General features: G+C 38.4%; 1 long non-coding RNA gene across 2 annotated transcripts in view; it reads right to left on the bottom strand.

Moving 5' to 3' along the window:
* The window catches only part of LOC105607560 (uncharacterized), a 226245-nt gene that overhangs the window by 159497 nt on the left and 40112 nt on the right, over positions 1-26636 (bottom strand). The window contains exon 2 of one of the 2 annotated variants that reach the window (XR_009596318.1): positions 15212-15269. The exons of the other annotated variant lie outside the window; for it this stretch is intronic. This is a non-coding gene — a long non-coding RNA (uncharacterized LOC105607560). The remainder of the gene's footprint in view (positions 1-15211; positions 15270-26636) is intronic. 2 annotated transcript variants of the gene reach the window in all.

Raw genomic sequence — 26636 nt, forward strand, 5'->3', positions numbered from 1 at the left:
CAGTACAAACTGGTTATCCTAGTGTAGATACAAAACAAAATGGGGTAACTGTCTATACTTATCATAACCAAAGATTAATATCCAAAATTTGTAGAGTTCCTACAAATAAATGTGAAACACAATCCATTAGAAAAATAAGGAAAAATTATGCAGTTATCAAGTATACATTACTTGTCTTTACCTGTCCCCTAAATTCCAAGTGTCTACATTCTCTTTTCTACTGACTTTCTCTACTTGAATATCTTTGGTACAGGGGCCAACGACTTGTGTAAGGTGTCTATACTAATTTCTGAGGGCTTCTATAACACAGTATCACAAACTGGGTAGCTAAAATCAACATAAGTTTTTATTCTGTCATAGTTCTGAGGGTGAGAAGTTCAAATTCAAGGTGTCAGCAGGGCCATATTCCACCAAAGTCTTGAGAAGAGTCCTTTGTCTCTTGTATCTTCTAGCACGTGTGTGGGTGCTAAGTTGCTTCATTCGTGTCCAACTCTCTGAGACCCTATGGACTGTAGCCCATCAGGCTCCTCTGTCCATGGGATTCTCCAGACAAGAATACTGGAGTGGGTTGCTGTGTTCCAGGGGGTCTTCCTAGGATCAAACCCGCATCTCGTAAGTCTTCTGCATTGGCAGACAGGTTCTTTACCAGTGGCACCACCTTGGTGGTTGCTGGCAATCCCTGGGGGTCTTTGGTGGGAACAGCACACTCCACTTTCTGCTTCCATCCATACATAGCTTTCTTCACTCTACCTGTCTGTCTGAATCCAAATTTCCGTCTTATTAGGACACTAGCCACTGATCAGGGCCCACCTTAATCCAGTATGACTTCATCTTAATTTAATTACATTAGCAAAGACGCTATTTTCAAATAAGGTCACATTCACAGGTATCAGGGGTTAGGACTTAACCATACCTTTTGGGAGGACACAATTCAATCCAGACTTCCACCAGTGGGCTCTGTGTGTGTCGTGTGTGTTTATAGATCTCAAACATATAAATTTAAATATGTTTGCATATATATAATACATAAGTGCATGTGTGCATACTAAGTCAATTACCAACTCTGTGCAACCCTATGGACTGTGGGTCCCCAGGCTCCTCTGTCCGTGGGGATTTTCTAGGCAAGAATACTGGAGTGGGCTGCCATGCCCTCCTCCAGGGGATCTTCCTGACCAGGTATCTAACACATAACTCTTATGTCTCCTACACTCGCAGGTGGGTTCTTTACCACTAGTGCCACCTGGGAAGCTCAATACATAGGTATACATCAATAAATACATACACACATATATATATGAGTGATTTCTATAAAGGACAAGCTCTAGAATACTTAAATATTATACATGTTTTAAAGTTATTTTTATCCATACATTACTAAAAACCTTTCTTAACAATAAAAACTTCCTGGAAGACTATTTAAAGTACCAAATTCTCTGGCCAAATGACTTTTTTCTTCAAAATAGAAAAAAGCAACATGGGAGTTCCACATATAGACACAACAGAGTAACTAGAATTAGACTTGCCCTCCCACTATAAATAACTAAAAAATTGGACAAAATATGTAAACCAATTGTTTTCAGACACTGAGCAATAGACAAGACAAAACTATGACCCCAGAGAGAAATGCAACAAAGAGAGCCTTACAATTACCTCAATTTTCTGTGCAGAGACATTTACCAACACCCTGGCACAAGTAGGGAGATCCTTAATAGCTTATAGCAACTCTGATGAACTGTAGAGAACGATACCAGTTTGGAAAGCATATGGTCGCTGGAATTTATGGGGCAGAGTACCAGAGACTTGTTAGTTGCTCAGTCATGTCCAAAGAGGAAGGAGTTATACAGAGAAAGACCTCCAGATATCTGCAAACTGGTCATCTTGAAATTTTGACTGAATTGCAAGCCATGCAGACATAGAAAAAGACATCACAGGTAGGGCAAAGAAAAGGTTCTTGCGGGGCCGGGGGGGGGGGGGGGGGAGAAAAACAGCTACCAGAGAGATATAAACTGAAAAATTACTGGAATTCATAGTGTTGAATAAGATGAACTCACAGTAAAAAATTACATACTATACAAGAAAACCAGTCACCAAAAGGGAAAATAAGTAGATCCTATAAAATAAATATGTTTAAACATATTTAAGGAGATTCTTTAAAAGAGAAATCCATTTTTTAACAAAATGAGATATTTTTAACAGAATTTCTATATATAATAAATATAGTCATTAAAAAATTTTAAGTTGATAATTAGATTAAACTGATTAGACAAAGCTGAAGAAAGAATAAACAAACTGGAAACTATACCAAAAAAACTCATCTAGAATATGGTAGATGGAGATAAAGATACAGAGAGTAAGAAAAGTAATTGCTCTTGCTAAGTCACTTCAGTCGTGTCCGACTCTGTGCAACCCCATAGACGGCAGCCCACCAGGCTCCCCTATCCCTGGGATTCTCCAGGCAAGAACACTGGAGTGGGTTGCCATTTCCTTCTCCAATGCACGAAAGTGAAAGGTGAAAGTGAAGTCACTTAGTCATGCCCGACTTAGCGACCGCATGGACTGGAGCCTACCAGGCCCCTCCATCCATGGGATTTTCCAGGCAAGAGTACTGGAGTGGGGTGCCATTGCCCTCTCTGGAGAAAGGTAATTAGTACACATAAAAAATAAAATAAGATTCAACATTTATCTAACCATGGATTCATGTATAACCAGTGGGTCAAAGAATAAACCAAAAGAGAAATTTAAAAATGCCTTGAGATAAATACAAATAGAAATATGATATAACAAAACTTATGGGATGCAGCAAAAGCAGTTGTGAGAGAGAAGTTCATAGTAATAAATGCCTACATCAATAAACAAAAAAAATCTCAAACAATCTTACTTTACACCTTAAGGAACTAGGAAAAGAAGAATAAATGAGGCCCAAAGTTAGTAGAAGGAATGCGAAAATAAATTAGAAACAAACAAAATAAAATAGAAAAGATCACTGAAACTAAGAGATCATTCTTTGAAAAGATAAAACTGACAAACTTTTAGCTAGACTCCTCAAGAAAAACAAGACAGAGGACACAAATAAAATCAGGAAGAGAAAACATTACAACTGATGCTACGAAATGCAAAGGATCTTAAGAGACTACTGTGAACATTACACATCAACAAATTGGACAACCTAGAAGAAATGGATAAATTTCTAGAAACATAAACAACCAAGACTGAATCACAAAGAAACAGAAAATCTGAGCAGATCAATTAAAAAATAAGGATATTGAATCAGTAATGAAAAACCTCCCAACAAAAAAAGAAGTCCAGGACCAGATGACTTCACTGGCAAACTCTATCAAACATTCAAAATACTAATACCAATCCTTCTCAAACTCTTAAAAAATAACAGAGGAGAAGGGAACACTTCCAAACTCATTTCATGAGGCCAGCATTCCTGACTCCAAAACTAGACATCACAAGGAAAGAATATTAGAGTCCAATATCCCCAATGAACATAGATGCAAAAATCCTCAACAAAATATTAGCAAACCAAATTCAACAATACATTTAAAGGATCATACACCATGATCAAGTGGGATTTATTCCATGGATGAACGAAGTACTCAACACCCACAAATCAATCAAAGTGATACATCGCACTAACAAAATGAAGGATAAAAATCATATGACCTTCTCAATAGATGTAGAAAAAGCATTTGACAGAAATCGACATCCATTTGTGGTAAAAGCTCTCAACAAGTGGGTATAAAAGAGAATGTTATAAGAGGGAACGTATCTCAACATAATAAAGGCCACATGTGACAAACCCAGAGCTAATACCATATTCAATAGTTAAAAGCTGAAAACTGTTCCTCTAAGATCAGACACAAGACAAAGAGGATCGCTCTCACCACTTTTATTTAACAGTGTTGGAAATCCTAGCCAGAGTAATTAGGCATTAAAAAAAAAAAGAAATAAAAGCATCTAAATTGAAAAGGAATAAGTAAAACTGTTACTATTTGCAGATGACATGATATTATATATCATAAGATCACAAATTAAGAATTCACAGAGATAGGAGAAGGTAATATTTTAAGATACAATAGCTGAAATTATGAAATTAGGGATCCTCACTGCTGAGTAGGATAAGTTAAAAAAAAAAACCATCAAAGAAACCCTCAGTTCAGTTCAGTTCAGTTCAGTTCACTCATTCAGTCATGTCCGACCTAGTAAAATACAAAAACATATGAAATGTAAGAATGTAATCTTTAAAGCTACCAGAAAGAAAAGTCAGATTGCCTAATACACACACACACATAATGAGATTTGCCTGCCAGCACATTTCTTATCAAAAACTCTGGATATAAAAATTAAAGGACAGTAGTATACAGAATTTAGGGAAATTGTCAATCTAGAACTCTATACTAAATAATCAGTGAGATAATTGTGAAATTATCAAGAGTAAGAATGAAATACAGACATTAAAAAATACATATTGTGAGGATTTTCCTGGTGTCCAATGGTTAAGCGTTCACCTGCCAACGCAGTGGACACGGGTTTGATCCCTGGTCCAGGAAGATCCCACATGCCGTGGAGCAACTAGGTCCTCACATCAATACTACTGATCCCAGATTCCAGAGCCTGTGCCCTGCAACTACTGAGCCCGTGAGTCACAACGACTGAAATCCATGTGCTGCAGCTTCTGAAGCCACACACCCTAGAGCCCGTGGTCTACAACAAGAGAAGCCATCACAACGAGAAGCCCACACACCAAAACTAGACAGTAGCCCCCACTCATTGCAACTAGAGAAAGCCCTTGAGCAGTAGCAAAGACCCAGCGCAGCCAAAAATGAATGGATTTTTTTTTAATATTGAGAGGGTATATTACTGACAGACAAATGTTGCTGAAGAATTACAAATGGTTATACTTTGAGAAGAAAAGAACACTCTTGCTTGCAGGTATAAGCAAGAAAAACAGCATAGAAATTCATAAATGTATTTAAATAAGTACTGACTACTAAAAAACATATTTCTAAAAAGTAATGTCCAACTGACAGGAAGAACAAGTAATTAGAAGAAGGCAGAATTTGGGAATTCCCTGGTGATCCAGTGGTTGGGACTCTACTCGTTCACTGTCAAAGTCCTGGGTTCAGTCCCTGATTGGGGGAAATAAGATCCCTCAAGCCATGCAGCCTGGCCAGAGAGAAGAAAAAGGTGGAATTTAAAACTACTCATTGATGGTCTGAATGATAAGACAGATCAACTTAAAAGTTTCCTAAAGTCCTTCCATTATTCTGTAGGAAAGTGGAGATATTGCTCACTAAGCATATTAAAAACATAAAAGTAACCTCAAAAAGAAGAGAAATAGAGTGTAAAACTTCTAAACTATTGCAGAGTCAAGAGAAAATAAAGAATAGGAAGAGAAGACAGGAAAGGAGAAGGAGTAGGAGAATCATAGTTATATAGAAAAAGCATTACCTCATGCCAGTCCCTTCTCCAGGGGATCTTCCCAACCCAGGGATCAAACCTGGGGCTCCTGCATTGCAAGCAGATGCTTTACCGTCTGAGCCACCAGGGAAGTCAGTATTCACATATGTCAGTGTATTAAGTTAGGTTCCCCAGAAGCACAACCTGAAACAAAGATCCAAGTGCAAGTCGTTTATTTGGGAAGTGATCCCCAGAAGCAATGGTTGGGGAATGGAAAAGTGAGACAAGGAAGGGAAGGCAGTCACAAAAGGCTATGTTATGAAACATGTTCTCATTGTGGATAACTGCAGCATAGTCCTATTGGAGATTTTTGAGCACTGCATCAAGTCCCTGCAGAACGAGCCCAGAGTGAAAAGGGGAGAAGAGGTTGGGGTGTATATTTATCAGTCAGTGGTTGAGAGATGCTGCTGCATATAAGCTCTCAGACATTTTCACCCTAGACTGCTTGTGGCTGAGTAGACTCCAGCTGCTACTTTAGTCGTGAATCATGTCCAACTCTTTGCAACCCCATGGAATGTAGCCCACCAGGCTCCTCTGTCAAAGGCATTCTCTGGGCAAGAATAGTGGAGTCGGTTACCATTCCCATCTCCAGGGGAACTTCCCAACCCAGGGGTCGAACCTGGGTCTCCTGAGCCACCAGGGAAGCTCAGACTCCAGCAGTTAGGGAAAATTTCAGGCAAGGAGATATAGATGCTCTCATGGATAGCTATGTACACACTCAATATGCCAGCAAATCTGGAAAACTCAGCAGTGGCCACAGGACTGGAAAAGGTCAGTTTTCATTCCAATCTCAAAGAAAGGCAATGCCAAAGAATGTTCAAACTACTGCACAGTTGCAACTCATCTCACACGCTAGCAAAGCAATGCTGAAACTTCTCCAAGCCAGGCTTCAACAGTACATGAACTGAGAACTTAAAACTGTTCAAGCTGGACTTAGAAAAGGCAGAGGAACCAGAGATCAAATTGCCAACATCCACCGGATCATAGAAAAAGCAAGAGAATTCCAGAAAAACATCTACTTCTGCTTCACTGATGACATTAAAGCCTTTGACTGTGTAGATCAAAACAAACTGTGGAAAATTCTTGCAGAGTTGGGAATACCAGACCACCTGATCTGCCTCCTGAGAAATCTGTATGCAGGTCAAGAAGCAACAGTTAGAACTAGACCTGGAAAAATGGACTGATTCCAAATTGGGAAAGGAGTACGTCACAGCGGTATATTGTCACCCTGCTTATTTAACTTCTATGCAGAGTGCATCAGGCGAAATGCCAGGCAGGATGAAGCACAAGCTGAAATCAAGATTGCCAGGAGAAATATCAATAACCTCAGACATGCAGATGACACCACCCTTATGGCAGAAAGTAAAGAAAAACTAAAGAGCCTCTTGATAAAAGTGAAAGAGGAGAGCAAAAAAGCTGGCTTAAAATTCAACATTCAGAAAACTAAGATCATGGCATCTGGTCCCATCACTTCATGACAAATAGATGGGGGAAAAAATGGAAACAATGCCAGACTTTATTTTCTTGGGTTTCAAAATCACTGCAGATGGTGACTGCAGCCATGAAATTAAAAGATGCTTGCTCCGTGGAAGAAAAGCTATGACCAACCTAGACAGCATCTTAAAAAGCAGAGGCATTACTTTGTCAATAAAGATCTGTCTAGTCAAAGCTTTCCAGTAGCCATGTATGAATATGAGAGTTGGACCATAAAGAAAGCTGAGCACTGAACTGATGCTTTTGAACTATGATGTTGGAGAAGACTCTTGAGAGTCCCTTGGACTGCAAGGAGATCAAACCAGTCAATCCTAAAGGAAATCATCCCTAGACATTCATTGGAAAGACTGATGCTGAAGCTGAAACTCCAGTGCTTTGGGGACCTGATTGAAGAACTGACTCATTCGAAAAGACCCTGATGTTGGGAAAGATTGAAAATGGGAGAAGGGGATGACAGAGAAAGAGATGGTTGGATGCCATCACTGACTCGATGGACATGAGTCTGAGCAAGCTCTGGGAGCTGGTGATGGACAGAGAAACCTGGCGTACTGCAGTCCATGGGGTCACAAAGAGTCGGACATGACTGAGCAACTGAATTGAACTGATAGATACCTATGATGAAGCAGGGGATCCCAGAGCTTCCAATGTAAGCAGTGTACATAATAAACTAAATCATTTAAATTGCCTACAAAAGCAGAGTCCTCAGATTGGATTTTTTTTTAGATTGGATTTTTAAAAGAAGAAAATCACATATATATGCTGTTTAAAAGGAGGCATATATTATACTTACATATTTCCTTGCTCTGAGAGGACTTAGAAGCAATGATATTGCTGTAGTAAATAGCACTCCTAGCACCCAGATCTTGGTTTCTAATACCATCCTCCAACAAAAGGTACCAAGGGCTGGGCAGGAAAAAAATCCCACATTAAAGAAAGTATGTCAAAAAAAGCACAGGAGACAACTGAAGAGAGCTGCCGATGTCCAAAGCTGGAACAATTTGAGGGAAAAAATGAAGTAGATTGTATTATAACCTAAAGTATAAAGTAAATATCCAGGAGTCCATGTGTATGTGTATGTGGGTTCAGTCTCAGTCATAACTGACTCCTGGCAACCCCATGGACTATAGCCTGCCAGGTACCTATGTTCATGGAGTTTTCCAGGCAAGAATACTGGAGTGGGTTGACATTTCCTACTCCAGGGATTTTCTTGACCCAGGGGTCAAACCTGCATCTCTTTCATCTTCTGCATTGGCAAGTGTATTCTTTACCACTGCATCACCTGGGAAGTCCCCTGAATAGATAAAAGATTAAATAAATAGATGGGGGAGAAGAGACAAATATCCAGACATTAGAAGTTAAAATAATTTATGTAGATACTACACCCTCAAGGAGGTGGAGCATAACTCCACTACTTAGGTGTGGACAGAACATTGGGACATACTTCCAAGTATGAGAAGGATGGAGGGGTGGGGTAGTGAAGAATCCTGACAAACAGTACCTCTGCAGGTGATCAAGGTCAGCATCAACAGTGATAAGTCATATTGGTAGTACATACCTTTGATAGAAGGTGATGAAAATGGCACTTCACCAGTGTGATCTTTCTCCCTAAACCCCACAATTATCTCTAATAATGAGATAAATATCAGGAAAACCCCAATTAATGAGTAGTCTACAAAAAACCTGACCAGAGCTACTCAAAACTGCCAAAGTCATTTTTAAAAAAGGAAAGTCTGAGACACTGTCACAACCAATAAAAGCAAGACGACATGACAGCTAAGTCTAATGTGGTATCCTAGACCAGATTCTGAGACAGAAAAAGGGTATCAGGCAAAAACTGGGGAAAGCTAGGGACTTCCCTGGTAGTCCAGTGGCTGAAACTCTGCACTCCCAACGCAGGGGGCCCAGGTTCGATCCCTGGTCAGGGAGGTAGATCTCACATTCCCACCTGAAGATTCTTCAAGATGCAATGAAGATTGAAGATCCCACATGCTGCAGCTAAGACTCTGCACAGCTAAATAAATTAACTAAATAATACTTTTTTAAAAACTGAGAAGAGTTAAATAACCAAAGAATTAACTTTGGTTAATAATAATGTATCAACATTGGTTTGCTAATTATAACAAAGGTAGCATACTAATGTAAGATGTTATTAGGGGAAACTGGGTGCAAAGTATTTGGCAACTCTCTTTGAAGTTTTTCTGTACATCTAAAGCTGCACTAAAAAAAAGACAAAGGTTATTTTTTAAAAAAGAGAGAGAGCGATAAAGAGAGAATGAAAGTAGAGACAGAAAAACAAATGCCAAACAAATATTCACCCACTTAGAGCTAGTATAACATAAGATAAAATGGGAGGCAAAAAAATGCTTAAGGCAAAAAGCATTGCTAACAATAAAGATAGTCATTACTTTACAATTCACCAGGGAAAATATCACGATCTTGTAAGTACCTGTCAACATAGCTTCAAAATATATGATTTGTATACTTTTCCCCCAAAAGCTTTAATTCTGAAGTAGGCTTCCAAACAAAGCCCATAATGTTCTTATTTTTCCATTGTTTACCAGCTTCCTGTCCTGAACTGTGACATACTGAAAAATATTCCAAGTTATACTTCATGTAACTTTGAGTGAAATTATGAAATTGTAAGTCCTTCCTTTGGGCAAAAGAAAAATGTCTCAAAAGCAACTCACATAGAGAATTATCAAGGATATTCCATGTTTAGACCTAACTGTTGGGTTTCTAATTTAGCATTAGCCTGAAGTAAAAACTCCTAACTCAGTGTCTCACTTGCTTAGAGTCTCCTCCCTCTCCAGACTGAAAGACACTACCTGAATTAGACTTCCATTTTATCAGGAATTGCACAGCACACAGCACCTCCAAGCTCTCAAAAAGCTTCCTGGGGACTTCCAGAACTGCAGGAATCCCCTTGGACAGCATCCAGACTTCAGCAGCTGGAGAGGTCATCCACAGAAGGAAGGTAAGAGATAAACACAAAAAAAGAGGGCTTTTTTTTTTTAATTGCAGAAAGAAAAGAGGGACTCAGGTGGCTCAATTAATAAGTAAGCAAATATAGTTATAGAGTTTATCAGGAATGTATCACATGACATTTACATGGATTTACAGAAAGAGGGCAGGTTTGGTAAATTAGAAAGTATGAAATGGTGATGAAGGTAGGAGAAATCCTGTCTTCTCAGGCAACAATTGCAAAAACCATGAAGTTTGTCATCATTTTGTCAAGATCTCCCCTGTGCTACAATTGAAAATGACAACAAAATTCCTAGTGAGGTCTGTGTTAAGCTTACTGGAATATTAAACCTGACACCTTGTAGTCTAACTCTCAATTGTTTCTAAGGTCAAAGGACAGTTTTTCCTTTCACATACTAAGTAAATATTGCCTAATCTGCACTTTATATTATACTTACATGTCACAAACACAACGTATATTTAGAAGAATGAATACCTGCAACCATATTTTTTATATCCAAGGGATTTTCTAAATTAGAATCAATTAGAAAATCTCAGTTATGCTATGCACCACATATGTATGTGTGACCTCAGTTCCCCAATCAGAGATTGAACCTCGGCCCTCAGCAGTCAAAGTATGGCATCTTAACCACTGAAACACCAGGGAATTCTTCAGAGCTAACTAATTTTACATAACTAATTTCTTAAAATACTACTAACTAGTCTCTTTTAAATTTCTAAAATGAGTCATTTGTAAAGTTTGAAACCCTTCAGTGGAAGGAAAAACTAACATTTACGAAGTGTCTCAAATCCAGCACTGTTTTATATGTAGTGTTTTACTTAACCCTTACAACATCATACAAGCTACATATTATGAAGCCTATTTTATATACCATGACTCAGAATGGTTAAGTGATTTGCCCAAAGGCACAATAGCTGGCAAATGAAGAATCAGAATTTGAATTCACATCTCTGTGACCCAAAGCCTGAACACATTGCCCAGCATGTAACATGTTCCCAGTTCATATTTGAAGAACAAATGTTTAAAAATTAATTTTGAAATTTTGTGAGCCAAGACTACCAAATATTAATAACTCCTAAGAATCCAGTTACATCTAAAGAGAAAAAATATTTGCTAATAATATACTCATATACACATCTAGCTGCAGATATTCTAAAAATTCAGTTCTGTTATCACGTGATCCTGATTAATAGTTTGAGAATAAACTTGAAAATCATATATCAGTGACTGAGAGTCAATATCCATTAAAACAGCTCTCAGTTCAGTTCAGTCGCTCAGTCGTGTCTGAGTCTTTGCAACCCCATGAATCGCAGCATGCCAGGCCTCCCTGTCCATCACCAGCTCCCGGAGTTTACTTAAACTCATATCCATCGAGTCGGTGATGCCATCCAGCCATCTCATCCTCTGTTGTCCCCTTCTCCTCCTGCCCCCAATCCCTCCCAGCATCAGAGTCTTTTCCAATGAGTCAACTCTTCTCATGAGGTGGTCAAAGAATTGAAGTTTCAGCTTTAGCATCAGTCCTTCCAATCAACACCCACGACTGATCTCCTTTGGGATGGACTGGTTGGATCTCCTTGCAGTCCAAGGGACTCTAAAGAGTCTACTCCAACATCACACTTCAAAAGCATCAATTCTTCGGCGCTCAGCTTTCTTCACAGTCCAACTCTCACATCCATACATGACCACTGGAAAAACCATAGCCTTGACTAGACGGACCTTTGTTGGCAAAGTAATGTCTCTGCTTTTGAATATGCTATCTAAGTTGGTCATAACTTTCCTTCCAAGGAGTAAGCGTCTTTTAATTCATGGTTGCAATCACCATCTGCAGTGATTTTGGAGCCCCCCAAAATAAAATCTGACACTGTTTACATTGTTTCCCCATCTATTTCCCATGAAGTGATGGGACCAGATGCCGTGATCTTCGTTTTCTGAATGTTGAGCTTTAAGCCAACTTTTTCACTCTCCACTTTCACTTTCATCGAGGCTTTTTTGGTCCTCTTCACTTTCTGCCATAAGGGTGGTGTCATCTGCATATCTGAGGTTATTGATATTTCTCCTGGCAATCTTGATTCCAGCTTGTGTTTCTTCCAGCCCAGCGTTTCTCATGATGCATTCTGCATATAAGTTAAATAAGCAGGATGACAATATACAGCCTTGATGTACTCCTTTTCCTATTTGGAACCAGTCTGTTATTCCATGTCCAGTTCTAACTGTTGCTTCTTGACCTGCATATAGGTTTCTCAAGAGGCAGGTCAGGTGGTCTGGTATTCCCATCTCTTTCAGAATTTTCCACAGTTTATTGTGATCCACACAGTCAAAGGCTTTGGCATAGTCAATAGAGCAGAAATAGATGTTCTTCTGGAACTCTCTTGCTTTTTCAATGATCCAGTGGATGTTGGCAATTTGATCTCCGGTTCCTCTGCCTTTTCTAAATCCAGCTTGAACATCAGGAAGTTCGCAGTTCACGTATTGCTGAAGCCTGGCTTGGAGAATTTTGAGCATTACTTTACTAGTGTGTGAGATGAGTGCAATTGTGTGGTAGTTTGAGCATTCTTTGGCATTGCCTTTCTTTGGGGTTGGAATGAAAACTGACCTTTTCCAGTCCTGTGGCCACTGCTGAGTTTTCCAAATTTGCTGGTATATTGAGTGCAGCACTTTCACAGCATCATCTTTCAGGATTTGAAATAGCTCAACTGGAATTCCATCACCTCCACCAGCTTTGTTCGCAGTGATGCTTTCTAAGGCCCACTTGACTTCACATTCCAGGGTGTCTGGCTCTAGGTGAGTGATCACACCATTGTGGTTATCTGGGTCATGAAGATCTTTTTTGTACAGTTCTTCTGTGTATTCTTGCCACCTCTTCTTAATATCTTCTGCTTCTGTTAGGTCCATACCACTTCTGTCCTTTATTGAGCCCATCTTTGCATGAAATGTTCCCTTGGTATCTCTAATTTTCTTGAAGAGATCGCTAATCTTTCCCATTCTGTTATTTTCCTCTATTTCTTTGCATTGATCATTGAGGAAGGCTTTCTTATCTCTCCTTGCTCTTCTTTATAACTCTGCATTCAGATGCTTATATCTTTCCTTTTCTCCTTTGTTTTTTTGCTTCTCTTCTTTTCACAGCTATTTGTAAGGCCTCCTTAGACAGCCATTTTGCTTTTTTGCATTTCTTTTCCATGGGGATGGTCTTGATCCCTGTCTCCTGTACAATGTCACGAGCCTCATTCCATAGTTCATCAGGCACTCTATCTATCAGATCTAGGCCCTTAAATCTATTTCTCACTTCCACTGTATAATCATACGGGATTTGATTTAGGTCATACCTGAATGGTTTAGCAGTTTTCCCTACTTTCTTCAATTTAAGTCTGAATTTGGCAATAAGGAGTTCATGATCTGAGCCACAGTCAGCTCCCAGTCTTGTTTTTGCTGACTGTATAGAGCTTCTCCATCCTTGGCTGCAAAGAATATAATCAATCTGATTTCAGTGTTGACCATCTAAAACAGCTCTAGGAAAGGGAAAAAGTCCACTGAATCAACAAGAGGCATTTTGAACCAAAGAGTTCAATGACAGGTTCAGGTCTGCCATGTATCAACTCACAGCATGGTGTGAAAAGCAGGAGGCCTCCATGGAATCATGTGATAGAACCATTTTAGCTTTCTTTTGACTGGTGTCACATGGAATATCTTTCCCCATCATTTTACTTATAACCTATTTATGTCTTTAAATTTAAAATGTGTTTATTGTAGACAATATATAGTTCAGTTTTACTTTTTATCTAATCTGAAAATCTCTGCCTTTTAATTACGGTGCATATATCCTATATGGGCTTCCCTGGTGGCTCAGACAGCAAAGAATCTGCCTGCAATTCGGTAGACCCAGGTTTGATCCGTGGGTCTGGAAGATCCCCTGGAGGAGGGAATGGCTATCCACTCCAATATTCTTGCTTGGAGAATTCCACGGACAGAGGAGCTTGGCAGTCTACAGCCCATGGGATCACAAAGAGTCAGACATGACTGAGAAACTAATACTTTCACTTTTATAGCATATACATTAAATCTAATTATTGAGGGAAAAAAAAAGGATGAATTAGCAGTTTTAAACTTTCCACAAAGAAAAGCCTAGGATCAGAACACTTCACTGATGAATTCTACCCAAGATCTAAAGAATTAATATAAATTCTTCATAACTATTCAAAACAAATAGCAGAAAGGAAAATCCTTTCCAACTCATTATATGATGCCAGTATTACACTTATATCAAACCCAGAGAAAGACATCACAAAAAAAAGAAAAATCTCTTATAAATATATATATACAAATCCTCAAAAAATACTACCAGTCAAAATCCAATGTATCCCAGGAATGAAAGGTTGGTTTAACATTCAAAATCAATCAATGTAATATACCTTATCAATTGAACAAAGAACATATACATGATCATCTTGATAAATGCATAAACTTTATTTAACAAAATATAATACCTTTTCATAATTAAAAACATTAAAAAAGTAGGAATAGAAAGTAACTTTCTTAAACTGATGAAAGGTATCTATGAAAAACCCATAGCTAACATGGTGAAAAACAAAATGCTTTCCCCCTAAAATTGAGACCAAGACAAGAATGTCTATTCTTACCACTACTATTCTACGTTGTACTGGAGGGTGTGCCAGGGCAATTAGAAAAGAAAAGGAAATAAATAACCAGACTGGAAAGGAAGAAGTAAAACTGTCTATATTGACAGATGACATGATAATACATATAGAAAAATCCTTTAAAATCTACTAAAAAACTACTAGAACTAATACACATATATAGCAAGGTTGCAGGATATAAGATCAATATAGAAAATTAAGCATATTCCTCTGCACTATCAACCAGTAATCTAAAATTGAAATTAAGAAAATAACTTCATTTATAATACCATCAAAATAATAAAGTGTTTAGGAATAAATTTAACAAAAGATGTTTAATATTCTTATTCTGAAAAGATCGATACATAAAAATATAAATATAAAACACATTGAAAGAAATTAAAGAAGGCCTAAAATAAATGAAAAGACACCCATGTTCATGAATCAGAAAACTTAAGATTGTTAAGATGGCAATACTTCTCAAATCAGTCTACAGATTCAATGCAATCCCTATCAAAACTCCAGCTGCTGTCTTTTTGCAGAAATTCACTAGCTATCCTAAAGTATCCACATGTGGAAGTGGAAAGACCTAAAATACCCAAAAAATCTTGAAAAATAACAAAGTTAGAATACTCACATTTTGCCATTTCAAAATTTACTGTAATCTAGAATAATCAGGACAGTGGGATGTTGACCTAGGATAGACATATAGACCAACTGAGAGTCCAGAAATAAATCCTCATATTTGTAGTCAATTGATATTTGACAAAGGTGCCAAGTCAGTTAAAAGGGAAAAAACATTATTTTCAACAAATGCATAGGGATTGTCCCCTTCCTTTACACCATACACAACAATTAATTTAAAATGCATCATTGAGAACTTTCTCGTGGTCCAATGACTAAGACTCCAAGCTCCCAATGCAGGGGGCCTGGATTCAATCCCTGGTCAGAGAACTAGATCCCACATGCCTCAGCTAAAGATCCCACATGCTGCAATGAAGACTGAAGATCTGGAGTGCTGCAACTAAGACCTGGCACAGCCAAATAAATAAATTAATTAAATGCATCATTGACCAAAATATAAAAGCTAAAACTATAAAATTCCCAGGAGAAACCATAAGCATAAACCTTCATTATTTAAGGTTAGGCAAATCTTACTTAAATATGATATAAAAACTATAAGCAAACAAGTGGAGGAAATAGATAAACTGAATTTCATAAAAATTTTAAACTTTTATGTTTCAAAGAACACAATCAGGAAAGTAAAAAGACCACTTACCCATGAAATAGGAAAAAATATTTGAAAACCTGATAAAGGACTTGCATCCAGAATATATAAAGAACTCTTAAAACTCAACAATAAGGGGACAAGCAAATTTAAAAATGAGCAGACTTAAATTGTAATTTGTTCAAAAAAGATATATAAATGACTAATAAGCACAAGAAAAAATGCTTAACATCATTAGCAATCAGGAAAACGCAAATCAAAACCTCAGTAAAATACCACTTCACACTCACTAGGATGACTGTAATCAAAAAGGCATCCAAAGGTCTTCCATAGTGGTCCAGGGGTTGAAAGCTCATGCTTCCACTGCAGGGGGTGCAGGTTTGATCCCTGGTCAGAGGACTAAGATCCCACATGCCATGCAGCACAGCCAAGGCGGGGGGAAAAGACATTCAATAAAACCAAGCATTTGTGAAGATATGGGGAAATCAGAACCTTCTTACACTGCTGGTGGGAATGTAAAATGGTGCAGCCACCTTGGCAAACAGTGGTTGCTAATTCTCAAAGCATTTAATGTTAGATCACCCACCCATCACATGACCTAGCAATTCCTGGGCACACACTCAAAAGAAAAGAAAATATATATCACAAAAACTTGTACATGAATGCTTATAACAGAATTATTCATAATAGCCAAAAGGTAGAAATAACCCAAATTTCCATCTACTGACAAACAAATAAAATATCCTGTATCCATACAATAGAATATTATTTGACCACAAATGGGAAGGACATAATGACACATGCTATAACATGGATAAACATCAAAAACATTATGTTAAGTGAAAGAAGTCAGTGTTACAAGGACTACATTTTCTATGATTCCATTCATGTGAATGGAGAAGAAAAATCTATAGAGACAGAAAGTAGATTAGGGGTTACCTGTGACTGGGAGAGAAGGCTGAAGGGGTAGAGGTGATAGGTAAAGGATATGGGGCTTCGTTTTTGAGATGATCGGTTCAGCTGAGTTCAGTTGCTCAGTCATGTCTGACTCTTTGCAACCCCATGGACTGCAGGCCTCCCTGTCCATCACCAACTCCCGGAGTTTACTCAAACTCATGTCCATTGAGGTGGTGATGCCATCCAACCATTTCATCCTCTGTCATCCCCTTCTCCTCCCACCTTCAATCTTTCCCAGCATCAGGGTCTTTTCCAGTGAGTCAGTTCTTCGCATCAGGTGGCCAAAGTATTGGAGTTTCAGCTTCAATATCAGTCCTTCCAATGAATATTCAGGACTGATTTCCTTTAGGATGGACTGGTTTGATCTCCTTGCAGTCCAAGGGACTCTCAAGAGTCTTCTCCAACACCATAGTTCAAAAGCATCAGTTCTTCGACATTCAGCTTTCCTTATAGTCCAACTCTCCTTTGACTGTGTAGATTACCACAAACTGTGGAAAGTTCTTAAAGAGATGGGAATATCAGGCCACCTGATCTGCCTTTTGAGAAATCTGTACGCAGGTCAGGAAGCAATAGTTAGAACGGACATGGAACAACGGACTGGTTCCAAATAGGGAAAGGAGTACGTCAAGGCTGTATATTGTCACCTTGCTTATTTAACTTATATGCAGAATACATCATGAGAAACGTTGGGCTGGATGAAGCACAAGCTGGAATCAAGATTGCTGGGAGAAATACCACTCTTATGGCAGAAAGCAAAGAACTAAAGAGTCTCTTGATGAAAGTGAAAAAGGAAAGTGAAAAAGTTGGCTTAAAACTCAACATTCAGAAAACTAAGATCATGGCATCTGGTCCCATCACTTCATGGCAAATAGATGGGGAAACAGTGGAAACAGTGGCCAACTTTATTTTCTTGGGCTCCAGAATCACTGTAGGTGGTGACTGTGGACATGAAATCAAAAGATGCTTGCTCCTTGGAAGAAAGGCTATGACAGCATATTAAAAAGCAGAGACATTACTTTGCTAACAAAGGTCTAGTCAAGGCTATGGTTTTTCCAGTAGTCATGTATGGATGTGAGAGTTGAGATGCTGGAAATGTTTTAAAACGGACTGTGGTGGGACTTCCCTGGCAACCCTAGTGGTTAAGACTCCACCTTCCAATACAGAAGGTGCAAGTTCAGTTCCTGGGCAGGGAGCTAAGATCCCACATGCCTCGCAGCCAGAAAACCAGAACATAAACAGCTGAAACAATATTGTAACACATTCAATAAAGACTTTTAAAATGGTCCACATCAAAAAAGTCTTTTTAAAAAATTTTTATTACAAAATATAAAATGGACTGTGGTGATGGTTGCACATATCTGTAAATATATATAAGAATCCATGGATTACATACTTTATTTTTTAAATATACATTTATTTATTTAATTGGAGGTTAATTACTTTACATTATTGTACTGGTTTTGCCATACATCAACATGAATACACCACAGGTATACACGTGTTCCCCATCCTGAACCCCCCTCCCTCCTCCCTCTCTGTACCATCCCTCTGAGTCATCCCAGTGCACCAGCCCCAAGCATCCAGTATCATGCATCGAACCTGGATACTGGCGATTCATTTCATATATGATATTATACATGTTAAATGAATGGATCTTATGGCATGTAAACTGCACATCAATAAAACTTTTTAAAAACTAACAAACCTGATATTAGGTTAAATAGGATTAAGTACAGAGGTAATTACTAGAACAAAAATATAAACCTTACTTAATATCCAAATAAAAGTAAACAAAGAAAATATAAAGTAGAGAAGGAAATATAGCAAATATAATTTACGGTAATTATAAAATGACAGAGTGGAGACTGATAATTGATGTGGATGCGATTAAGCCCATTCAGAGGATTAACTAGTTTATTAAAACAAGATTTCCAATTTGGCTCATAAAGCAAGACTCACCTATATGCTGATACAAGAGACACACTGAACATAAATGATTAAGAAAGGGTGAAAATAAAGGGATCAGCAAAGGTTAACAGGCAAATGGAAACAATAAGTAAGCAGTGAAGTGTCAAGGCTTGATCTGCATTTTTAAAAGATGGCTCCAATATCTGTGAGGAGAATGAACTGAGGGAGTGTTCCATAAACAAGCGAGAAACGGCCTCTGTATACTGGCCCCTTGGTTATCTATTTCTTAACTGCAGGTTGTCTACTTCTGTTTCTTCACTGTTAGCTCAAGAGCTCACAGACACCAAACTCAAATTTTTACATATGAATTGTGTGGAAATAGCCCAAAGAAGCAAATTTTTAGCTATTCAGGGCTTCCTTGCCTTGCACAGTCCACAAAACCACACCCAGCATCTGAAGTCCATTGCTAAAGCAAAGACTTGTGGTTACAAGTCCTCTGGAGCACCCTAACCCAGAGACTCCCACTGTGCTGCAGAGGGACACCACCTGGACACAGAAATGCCCTCTCCCTGCCAACAGGCCCCTTGCCCTCGCCCCTTCTGAGCAGCAACTCCCATGCTGTAGCCTCTGGACAGATTTTCACTGAGAGGGACTTCCTCAGCAGAGAACTGTCAAGGCATCACTCAATAAAACTTAGGTGTGCTACTGTGACCTCACTGTCATATCATTTTCCTTGATTAGGCCCCCACAGCGCCCAGTCCCCTATAGGAAGCAGTCTCCCAGATGACAAACAACAAAGGCTAGACTAGAGAGGGTGGATATGGGATATGGAAAAAGGTGGGTGGACTTGGAGCTCCAAAGCCAAGATCTAGGGAAGAATGGTAATGGCGACACCACTGGTAATGGTAAGGAAGGAAAAGATGTTAGTAACCCTCAAAAAGCACAATGTCAGTAGGACCAGAGATCACAGGTGAAAAATGGGGTTTCCATGGAAAATATGGACTTCTGCCCAGAGGGAAGGCTTGGCACACAGGAGAAATTCTGCACTCCTGAGGAAGCCAGTCTGTTTTCTCAGCTTCTTTCCTGTCAACTTCTGGTAAGAAATATATTTTGTGGGGGCTTCCCTGGCCATCCACTGGTTAAGAATCCACCTTCCAATGCAGGGGACATAGATTTGATCCCTGGTTGGGAAACAAAGATCCCACATTCCACCATCACAACAAAGACCCAGAAAAGCCAAAAGAAATATATATACATATATATATACATATATATATATATATGTATGTATATATATATAGAGAGAGAGAGAGGTTTAAAAGGGAAGGGATATATGTTTACCTATGGCTGATTCATGTTGAGGTTTGACAGAAAACAACAAAATTCTGTAAAGCAATTATCCTTCAATTAAAAAATAAATTAATTTTATAAAATACATTCTGTATCATGTTCCTGCGTGACTGTCTGTGTGTCTGTGGCCACAGAAACACATATGTAAAGATTCATTGAAACAATACTTACCTTCACTGTGCCAGGTATTTTTATTTTCTATTCACTCTTCTTTTTTTTCAAATGCATGTCATGAGCCTTTAAATTGATTTCATGACCCATCAACAGAAAACAGACTGCAGTTTGAAAACCACTACATTCAGTGATGATTGTTTATTTTTCTCTTCTCTCACCTTCCTTGGATTTAGGATGAAGATTGGTGGGGGTGGGGGGGGTGCGGGTAAAGTGCTTTCTCAGAAGTTTCCCCTCTTTTGTCCATGTTGCTGGTCAGCACCAGTTTTTCTCAGAAGCTGCACTTTGATTTGCTGGGGCCTCTGAATGCTGAATTAAAGGCATAGCTAGAACTTTCTAACTAGAATAGCCCTGAGCCAGAGGGAAAGAGAGGCCTGGATGGGTGTTTCCTCCTGGCAACCAGGAGTGTGCACAGCACCCTGGACACCTGCCCATGAGGGAAGCTGCCCTTGTAAAACTGAAAAACTGACTCCTCATTCCTGTGATTTCTTTCAAAATATACCTATACTTTCTAGGGAGTCTATTATAAGACTAATTGAAAAATTGCTAAAGAAGTTTGAGATACATTCATACATTCTTTGTATGTATGCAACAGCACATAAAAGGAAATTTATGTAAGAACTCTGTGAAAGTTCTTTAGTTAATAAAGATGAGAATCTCAATATTACATTAATTAATGGCACTGAGAACATAATAAACAAGAATCCATCCAGACGCTCAAAAATTTCCCTTTATTTAGAAGGAGAACATTACACAGAAAAAGAATATCCTGTAAATAAACACAACATAACAAGTTGACCTGCCTGCCTGACTCCTCTACAGCCTATAGTATTCACAAGAGTCATTTTTTTGAGCACAATGTATTATATGAATAAAATTCTACACTTTAAAAATTGAGTTTTCTCTTTTTGAAGTGCAGCTTCAAGCAACTACAAGTTTCCATCCTGCTAACCCCAGGCAGCAGTTGCTTTTAACTTCTATCTTTTATTTAAAAAACTTAATTGGAAGTTTTTGTAGCCAGAAGGAGCACTTCAAAGAAAGGGGAAAAAAATGCCAAAAATTAATACTTTATGTCAGAGGTTAGTAGAGAAAGAAACAAAGATTACAGAAACGAGGGGTTAATGGTATATAAGAAAGCGGTGGAAGAAGAGAGGAAGGCAGGAATGGATTAAAAAAAAGAAGGAAAGGGGGAAACTCAGAACACTGAAAACAAGATGAGGGATAACACTGTCTCTCCTCTGAGCAGTGTGACACAACACAAGGCTTTCAGCAGCATTTATAATTTCTTGCACAGCCCACAGGCCCTGTGTGCGGACTCCCAAACCTTCCCCCTGACACCACCACTCTCTCATTTACCCCCACCTACAGTTACACATCAAGGGACCACAGCTCTGCCTATGCCTTAATTTCTAAACATTCCTGTCACTGCAGATTCTAAGTCAATTCTGTCAAAATATTAAAACTACAAGCATTATTAATGCATATATACGGAATCTAGAAAAAAATGGTACCGCTGAACCTATTTGCATGGCAGAAGTAGAGACTCAGACACAGAGAATAGACTTATGGACACAGCCGGAGAAGGAGAGGGTGGGACAAATTGAGAGTAGCATTGAATTTTATGTGTGAAATAGATAACTAGTGGGAAGCTGCCATATAACACAGGGAGCTCAACCTGGTGCTCTGTGAGGTCAGTGAATCTCCTGTATCACTCACCAAGGAAGTTGATGAACAGGCCAAGGAGCTGAATATACAAGGCTACCTCCCAGAGGGTCTTAGAGTTGAAATAAATACTAGTTCTTACTACTTCTATGAAGAAAATTTCCCATACTTGGACAGGTCCTCAAGATCAGAATAGCTATAACCAAAGACTGATCCCAGATAGGTTAAACTACTCATCCATGTAAAAATCATAAGAGGTTGTTTTCAATGCTCTGTGTTATAAGACTTTGCCCAGCAGCCAGTTTCAGAACTGTTCTCCCAACATGACCTTTTATCTCTGATAAAAGGGACTTTGGGGCAGAGGACTGGAGTGAGTGGGGAGAAGGACTGACAATGAACATTAAGCTGGCTTGAGGGGCAAGGACACTAATCGTATCTCTAGATATATATCTCCAGCCTTCCTCAGGGCCTCTCAGAAGGCCCTGGCTTCAAGATAGAGCTGTACAATTCAATCTTCAGGGTGGCAAAAGATTGAATTTCAGTGTCCTAGACAGAACAATCCTTGCTACAGAAGCTGAGACTAGGGGAACTCCCCAGCAGTCCAGTGGCTAGGACTCTGAACTTCCATTCCAAGAGGCACAGGTTCAGATCCTGGTCAGGGAGCTAAGATCCTGCATGCTGCATGGCGAGGCCAAAAATAAATAAATAAAGTTTTTTTAAAAAAGAAGCTGAGGCTGACAACCAAAGGAAGCCCAGTTCACACACAGCACACAGGCAGAAGGGCCAAACTGGCCAGTGTGCCATTCCACAGCCCTCTGTACATGAAACTGCCCAGTTAACAGACCCAGTTGGACTGGGGACAGGCATGTGTCCCAAGGGCTGTTAACTTATAAGTGGACCAGGCCTCCTATGGTAGACCTGGAGGAAAAGGATAAGAAAAAGCTAGGCCAATCAGAGTCTGTTGCTGGGGGATGTGAATGGGGACATGAAAACAAAACATTTCCAGATAGGAGAAGGTTAAATATTATGACCAAGAAAGAGGCTGGAGAGGCCCTGATGGAGAGTGGGGCTAAAGAGTAAAAACACTTAATGCAGCAACCACACACACACACACACACACACATACACACACACACGCACTGACATACTAGACAAAATGGAAGTAGGGAAATTTATAACATATAATCAAATTTGACAGAAAATAAAGGGAAATTCCTACATTCCAGAAACAGAGGAAACCAGAATGAGGAGCAGGAACTAAAGGTAAACAACCTTGAAGGCAGGAAACACTATGACATTACACCATGCAACAAAATAAGCACCATGCAACAAAATAAGGTGCCATTTTAAAGCTGTACACACCTAATTATGTGGCTTAAAAGATCTAAGACGAAAATTAAAGAGTTACAAGGATCAACTGGTGAATCCACATTCACGTAGGAGATTTTACCATGCCTCTCTCAGCAATGTATAATCAAGAGGACAAAAATTAATAAAGTTTAGAAAGAAGTTTGAACAACAGCTTGAGTAAATGAACTAATAACTAAAGAATACTTACTATTTCCATTCACATGCAATATTTACAAAAACTGACCATTCAAAGATATAAAGCAAATCATAATAAATATTAAACATTCCAAAGCATACCTGGCTTTATCTAATCAAATGTAATTAAGTTAGGCGTTAATAATACAAAACAAACGTTTTTAAAACTGTATATTTGCAAATGTAAAGATACCAGAATAGTCAGAGAAAAAAATCATAGAAATTAGAATGTGCTTAGGATGAAAAAATAATCTTCTTACTTTAAATACAGCATGTCAAACCAATAGGATAATTCTACTTCCACTTAGGATGTAAAGAACTGCAAGAGAATGCTGCTCCTACTATAACAATAAAAGGTGGTTAACCACAAAATCAATCTTTTTAAAAAATTTTATTGAACTTTAATTGCTTTACAATGTTGTGTTAGCTTCTGCTCTGCAGCAAAGTGAATCAGTTACACATGTATGTATATCCCCTGTCTTTTAGATTTCCTTTCCATTTAGGTCACCAGAGAGCACTGAGTAGAGTTCACAGTCTTTTTAGGTCCATCAGAGAGCTGAGGATGCAACGAAGCCTAATCAAGTAAAATCCAAAACAAATAAACATGGCTGCCTTCATCTTTGGTACAGCAGAGGGATGCAGAGGAGACTGCCACAGATGGGTAAGAAATGCACTGACCTTTTAATGAATTTCTAGAAGTTAAACAAAAGTTAGCATGACAGTTTAGAATCCCTAACAGCAATCGTATGCAGAGTCTGTACATCTGGCCAACTTTGCTTCTTGGGCATTTATTAAGTATATGTGAGACAGGACAGAAAAATTGCCAGACGTACTCTCTGAGGCACACGTGTGGGGCCTAACAGTCTGTGGAACAATTAAAAAATGTCTAGTGTATATGTAACTGGAGTACCAGAGGTAGAGAGAAAGAGTCAGAATAAATATTTGAAGGAATAATGGTTGAAGCTCCCAAATTTAGTAAAGGAGATAAATTCACATATTCAAAGAGCTCAAAAGTAGAGTAAATACAAAACAAAACAAAAAAAACACCCTTACACATATTATGGTCAAACTGGTGAAACCACTAATAAGAAAGAATCTTGAAAGCAGCTAGAAAAAGAGTGGAACAATAATTCAAATTACCACTCACTTCTCATCAGAAACTACAGAGCTCAGAAGACAGAGAGATAACACCTTTAAAGTGCTGAAAGAAAGGGGAAAAAACCCTGCCAACCCAGAATTTAATATCCAGAGAAAATGTCCTTAAAGAATATAGTTGAAATAAAGATTTTTTAAGATAAAATGGGTTGACTATAGAGCAAAATTTAAGTTATAACTATATAGCTTTTAGGAGAAATAGAATATTGGGGAAACTTGGTATAGGCAAAGATTTCTTAAAAGGCCACAGAAAACAGTGAACATAAAATAACTGATAAACTGGATATCATTAAAATTAATAACTTCTGCTCTTCAAAAGTCATCATTAAAAGAAAGAAAAGGCAAGCCACAGATTAGAATAAAAATTTCACAGCACATAATACCTGACAAAGGACTCATTACCAGGAGATATATGAAACAACAAATCAATAATAAAAGGCATGGACTTCTATGGTGGTCCAGTGGCTAAGAATATGCCTTGCAGTACAGGGGACACAGGTTTAATCGCTGGTCAGGGAAGACCTCACATGCCATGGGGCAGCTAAACCCACACACCACGACTACTGAAGCCTGAGCTCTCTGGAGTCTATGTGCCACAATGAAAGACCCTACATCTACACTAAGACCTGATGCAGCCAAATAAATAAATTTTTTTTAAATAATAATAAAAAGGCAAAACCCAATTTTAAAAAAAGATGGGCAAGAGAATTAAATAGTGTAGGTTCACAAGTCGGTCCCTGTACATGGAGGGCAAGGAGAAACAAGAAAAAGAGGTAGGCCGCTTCAGACTGGTAGGTGGCAGATTTAACAAGCAAGGGAACTTACATACAAGATTTGTCTTGAGCAGCCGCAAGATCAATAGAACCCCACACTCATTCATCGTAATCTTAAAAGTTTATATGGAGGCCTTAACTGGGTTCTGTAACATGCTGATAAAATGGGTAAAATTCTAACAGCTAAGAACAACAAAAAAAAGTGCACAAATAATATTAAGAAAAAAGTAGAAATTCAAAAAATCCAAAGAGACTATTTTCTACAATTGAATACCAATATATCTGGAAATTACATGAAATAGATAACTTCACAGGGAAATATAATTTACCCAGGAAAAAGTTTTTATAATAGCCCTGTAACTATTGCAGAAATTTAATCAGTTATTAAAATCAAGCCCATAAAGGACAAAGAAAAAGAAAACATTGTCCAAAATAGTCTTGAAGGTAAATTCTACCAGTCAAGGGATTAATTATTCCAACTTTATATACCTCTTCAGTTAAAAAATAAAAACTGAGGAACCACTCAACTCATTTTCTGAAACTGTAATAATAAAACTGGATACCAACACAAAAGAAGGCAATAAGAGAAAGGAAAATTATATTCATAGGTCAACTTTATAAAAAACTAGCAAACCAAATCCAGGAATACAGTTTTTAAAAAAGAAACCAACTAGTGGAATCAAAAAAATAATGGCACAGATGCACTCTTTCGCAAAGCAGAAATAGAGTCACAGACGTAGAAAACAAATTTATGGTTACAAAGGAGGGAAGGTGGTTGGGGTGGGATGAACTGGGAGACTGGGATTGACATTCCTTTGGGGGTTTTTTTCCCCCTTCTTTTAACTTTTTATTTTGTATTGAGGTATAGCTAATTCCTTCAGTTTTTTAAGTAAATATAACAGACACATTTTTCCTTTTCACCAAGAACTTTACTGAACAATGTATTCACCCTTTTGTTCCACTGCCTTCTGCCATTTTCCAGGCAACTTCATAATTTTTCCATCCTCCTTGTTACAGGTGCTTTTTGCAGTCATCCAGGTAACGGAAATTTTTTTCCATTAAGAGAATTTTGTAAAGATCAAAATAAATGGAAATCCAAAGGAACAACGTCTGGTGAATATAGCAGGTGAGTCAGAACTTCCCAGCCAAGCTGTAACAATTGTTGTCTGCTCATCAAAGAAATATGCAGTCTTGTGATATCCTGATGGAAGACTGTGTTTTCTGTTAACTAACTCCAGACACTTTTTGTGGAGTGCTGCTTTCAGTTGGTCTTATTGGGAGCAGTACTTATTGGAATTAATAATTTGGTTTTC

This window comes from Ovis aries, chromosome 14 (genome assembly GCF_016772045.2).
Source record: "Ovis aries strain OAR_USU_Benz2616 breed Rambouillet chromosome 14, ARS-UI_Ramb_v3.0, whole genome shotgun sequence".
Taxonomy (NCBI): domain Eukaryota; kingdom Metazoa; phylum Chordata; class Mammalia; order Artiodactyla; family Bovidae; genus Ovis; species Ovis aries.